The sequence below is a fragment of the Carlito syrichta genome, unplaced genomic scaffold (genome assembly GCF_000164805.1).
Source record: "Carlito syrichta isolate Samal-C Ts95f unplaced genomic scaffold, Tarsius_syrichta-2.0.1 Scaffold274232, whole genome shotgun sequence".
NCBI classification, from domain to species: Eukaryota; Metazoa; Chordata; class Mammalia; order Primates; family Tarsiidae; genus Carlito; species Carlito syrichta.
In genome coordinates this window covers 115,420-120,898 of record NW_007218328.1, presented here as the reverse complement: position 1 = coordinate 120,898, position 5,479 = coordinate 115,420, and positions in this window count along the sequence as shown.

Here is a 5,479-nt window from a genome sequence, read left to right as displayed (position 1 = left end):
GGTCGAGGCTGTGGTGGCCGGGAACGGCCACTGCACTCCAGTCTGGGTGACAGAGTGAGACTCCAACTCAAAAAATAAAAAAATAAAAAAGAAATAAAGAAAGAAATAGAAGGCCAAAGTTATTCTTGTTGTTGGTATCTATTATAAGCCACCTGTTTCCATGAGCAAATGTCCAATATTCCCTTCTCTTTTAGAAATTTTATTGTAGAACATTTCAAGCACATGTGAAACTAGAATATTCAAAGGAACCCCTTCCCATCACCAGTTTCAGTAATTACCAGCTCATGACCAATCTTGTTTGACAATCATCTGCACATCCACCCATGTTACCCATTTCCATGTGATTTTGAGGCAAATATGATGTATTGTTTAATCTATAAATATGTCAGTATGTGTATGCCAAAGATAAAAAGCTTTTTAAAAAGTAACTACAGTATTATGCTGTAAAAACTATTAATTCATTTCCTTAACAAAAGATAGCAGAGATCCCTGAAGAAATGGTTGTTTCTAATGCTGGGACAGGGAATTTCAAGATGAGCCTGGAGGATCTTCTAGTGTCAGAAGGTTGTGCTCGGGAAAAGCATGATGATGGGGTAGGTAAATAGGACACAGGAGCTAACTGAAAAAGCTCCCAATGGCCAAATCTGGAACAATTGTGCAAGAAAATAAAGTAATATTAGATGATAGTCCAAACCATAAATTAATGTCCATGAGTTCATGCCCCTATAGATAAATAATTGAATAAATAAGCACATAGAAGAGAATAGACAAGAATCCATACAGAATAATTCCAAATAATTTGTGTAGATACTCTACTCTCAAGGAGGTGGCACATAATTCCCTACTCCTTAAGTGTGGGTTGTTTATAATGATGTCCTTTCAAAGAGCATAGTATGTAAATCAGAACAAGAGTGACTTTACAATGTAGAAACCTGATGACAACACCTCAGCCAGGTGATCAAGATCAACATCAACAAGACATGCTGATAGCATCTACTCTTAATATGATGTGATGAAGAGAACATTTTGCCTCTATGCTCCTACTTTCTAAAACCCACAACCTCAATCTAGTCATGAGACAAATTTCAGACAGATCCCAGTTGGGGACAGTCTACAGAATACCTGAGCAGTGCTCCTCAAAACTGCCAAGGCCATCAAAAACAAGGAAAGTCTGAGAAATTGTCACAGCCAAGAGGAACCCAAGGATACATGATGACTAAATTGCCATATGGTATCTTGGATGGGATCTCAAAACAGAGAAAGGACATTGGGTAAAACTAAGTAAATCTGAATGAAGTATGGACTTTAGTTAATAGTTATGTATCAGCTGGGCTCGGCAATTCAGCCTGCAATCCCAGCACTTTGGGAGGCCAAGGCGAGTGGATTGCCTGAAACTGCGGGTTCGAGACCAGCCCAGGCAACTTGGCGAGACCCCGTCTCTACAATAAAATAAAAAATTAGCTGGGCATGGTAGTATGTGCCTATAGTTCCAGCTACTTGGAAAGCTGAGGCAGAAGGATCTACGGAGCCCAGCAGGTCAATGCTGGAGTGACCGTAAACATGTTACTGCACTCCGGCCTGGATGAAGGAGTGAGACTCCAACTCAAAAAGAAAGAAAGAAAAAATTATGTATCAGTATTGATCTATTAGTCATGGCAAGTGTATCACATTAATGTGATATATTAACAACAGGGGAAAATGGGTATGGGGTAAGTGCATACTATCTTCTCTTAGATTTTTTGTCAGTTGAAAGTTTATTTAAGAATTAACAATTCCTTAATATTATCACTCATGTTGCATTAAAATACCTAATTATCCCAATGTCATATTTCTTGATTAGAGTTTGATAGCCTACTTTAAAAATTTTTCTGTTACAATACTGTCCAAAAGGGATATAATGTGAGCCACCTTTATAATTTTAAATTTCCTAATAGCCACATGAAAAGGAACACATAAATGGGGGATACCAATTTAATAATATATTTGATTTCTTTTAATATATCAGAATGACTTTCTTTTCAATATGCATTTAATATAAAATTCTTAGAGATGTTTCCAATTGTTTCTGTGCTGTCTTGAAGCCCGCTGGGTGCTTCTTACTGAGAGGACAGCCCCTCACAGACATCCCCACCCAAGTGTCCATTAGCCACATGCAGCTGGTGGCTGCTGTACTGTAAGGCCCAGGTCTGAGAGATTCAGTGTGGGCCTGGAAGTATGGTCCCCAGACTAGCAGCTTCTGCTACCTGGGGACTTGTTAGAAACGCAAGTTTTCAGGCCCCACCCCACACCTGCAGAATCAGAAGGTGGTAGTGGAGCCTGGGAATCCATGTTTTAACAAACCTTCTGGGTGATTTTGATTTACACTCACGTTTGAGAACCATTGCTGGAGGTTGGAAGACATAAAATATTTAAATGTGTTTAACCTCAATAAAGAAGAAAATCCTGCCATTTGTGACATGGATGAACCATTATGCTAAATGGAATAAGCCAGACACAGAAGGACACATAATATGTGATGTCACTTATGTGAGAAATAAAAAATACTCAAAGTCAGAAAATTTGAGAGTAGAAGGATGGTTGCCAGAGGCAGGAGGAGGGTGAGTGGGAAGTCCCCCTCCCACTCAAAGGGTATGAAGCGCTAGTTATGCAGGATGAACAAGATCTAGAGATCTACTCCTCCACATGGTGACCACTGTAAACAATACTATGCTGTGAACTTGAAAATTTGCTAAGAGAGCAGATCTTTACATTGTTTTAAAATTTTTCTTCCTCCAGCTTTATTAGGTATCATTGACAAATGAAGTGGAATATATTTAGCATGTACAATGTGATGGCTGGATGTGTGTACACTGTGTGAAAGGATTAGTGTTCTTATCACAGAAACCGAAATGCTGGTCTGAAGCAAGCAGTGCCTTAGCAGAGGTGAAATGCATGTGGACCGTGTCCAGCCTCCAAAGCAAGGGCCATGTGGAATTTAGAAGCAGAAAGGATGTTTTGATGGAGGACGCAGGCTTGGGTTGGTGGAGAGTGAGGAGGGCTTTATAATCATCAAGAGAATCAACACGAGGCAGCCCCGTGGGGAGCTGGCCCCACAGGGAAGAGCCTCCCCCCCGGCCCACGCAGGGAATCTGGGGCAGGTTTTGGGGACTGAGGAAGAAGGGGGGGATGCTGGGTGGAGCCAAGAGGAACATCCCTGGAGGAGCATCAGAGGAGATACAGTCTCCCCGGAGCCTGTGGAGTAACACCAAGGCACTTCCTGTGACCCGGAGGTGAGCCACGCCCCCATGGGAGGTCTCTTATCATGAGTGTGTCTCGGTGGAGGAGTCTTGTCACAACTGCAGATTTGCCATCCGCTGCTGCCTGTGGTACCCCTAAATCATCCCTCAGGAAACTGCCTGAACCCCAAGCTACCTGTGTTGAACCTCTCACTTTCTCTAAGGTCTTGTGTGCTAACCCCCTGGAGGGCGTGGGGAGAAAAGGAATTCTGGCGTGGGGACACGCCCACCTCCTTCCTTCTTAGGTTCTTACTGCAGTAGTTATGATGGCCTTTGGTTAATTTAGCAGAGACTCCAAACCCCAGGGTCTTCCAAAAGGTGGAAATCGCCTTCTCTTTTCTCTTCATGTGAGAAGTGAAATCGCCTTCTCTTTTCTCTTCATGTGAGAAGTCTGAAGATGCCCCACATATATCAGGAGCCCACACCCCTCCCATCTTGTTGTTCTACTTTCCTCAGCATGTGTCTTCCTTCTCCTAGCCCGACATGGTTGCTCTAACTCCTGCCATCACGTCATCCCCATCCAGCCACTCTTAGCCTCTGAAGAGATTCCTGCCTACCATTTTCTGTCTTACTAGAATGCATACTTACTTACATATGATATGGTCCCTGCGCATCTCTTCCAGTCTTCCTGTGATCCACGTGATCTGGCTCGGCCTATCTTTCTCTCTATATGTGATCAATCTACACACATGTCTGGTCTATTTTACCCATCTCTATCTATCTTCCTCTGATCCATTCACACACATGATCTGGTCCTGCCCATCATTTTGTGCTTAATATACACATGATCTGTCTATGTTGATCTCATTCTGCAATCCTATGATCCAAACCTATATGATATCATTGCTGCTCTTACCGGTTTTGTGCAATCCACACTCAAACCATGAGCTAACCCCTACCCATCCTGTTGGGTCTAAATGTGATCCATTAATGTGTTTGATTTGGTCTAATATTACACATCCATTTCAGCCTTTCTATGGTCCACATCCACACATAATATGGTTCTGCCCATCTCCTTCTGTTCTGTGATCCATCGCTACATGTATATTTTCTCTCTTGCTATGATCCACACACAGGCATTACTGTGTCTCTGGCCTTCTCTTTCAGTCTTCCTATAGTCCTTACCCAGGGATTATCTAGTCTCTTCTACTTTATCTCTGTCTCTTCTTGTTTTCCATGGCCACAGAAAGTCTGGTCCTGACATCCTTCTTCCACATTACTGTGATTCATACCAACCTATGACCTTGTCCCTGTCCATCTCTATTTCTGTTTCCTATGATCCATACCTGCACATAACCTGGATCTGCATGTCTCCTTCTGTTTTCTTGTGTTTCTCGACAGGATCTGTCATTGCCCTTCCCTTACTGTTTTCCTGTGACCCATGCCCACACATGATCTGAATCAACTCATATCTTTCTGTCTTCCTGTGAAACATACCCACACGTGATCTGGTCTAGCCTCACTCATCTCTTTCTTGCTTGCTATGATCCATACCCACACATGATATATGTCCATCTCTTTTTGTCTTCTTGTTATACCCACTCATGATGTGACCCCTGCCCATCTATTTCTGTCCTACTATAATCCTTACCAACATCTGATATGGACACTGTCCCATCTCTTTCTTTCTTATGGGATTTATAGCAACCTATGTACTGGCTCCGTCCATTTCATTGTGTCCTACTGGGATCCATCCCCTGAAGACCTATACTTTGTCTATGCTTTGTCTTTGTCTTTGCTTTGTCTTCCATGCTTTGTCTATTTTTGTGATTCATCTAAACACATGTTCTATTCACTGTCCCATCCTTCTAAATTGCTGTGGTTTCTACCAACACAACCTAGTATCTTTCCATCTCTGTTTTCCTGTGATCCATACTCACCCATTTTCTGGCTCTGCCCATGTATTTCTCTCTTCCTGTGATCCACACCTATACCTAGTATGGCCCTACCTGTTGGGAGCTGGCCACAGAGACCCACTGAGCGCTAGGGATCAGGAAGGACCGTTGACCCTGAGACCACTAGGATGTGTTCGGGAGCTGTTGACCCCATTCCCTCCCTCCTATTCCATTTGGCACAAGCAACTAGGATGGGCTTCTGCTGACTCTAATAGAAAACTCTGAGACCAGAACATACACAGCTAAACCTGGGAGTCTATTGTTCCCATTTTCCATGGTTTATGGTTTTTGCTTTTAAACAATTTAAGT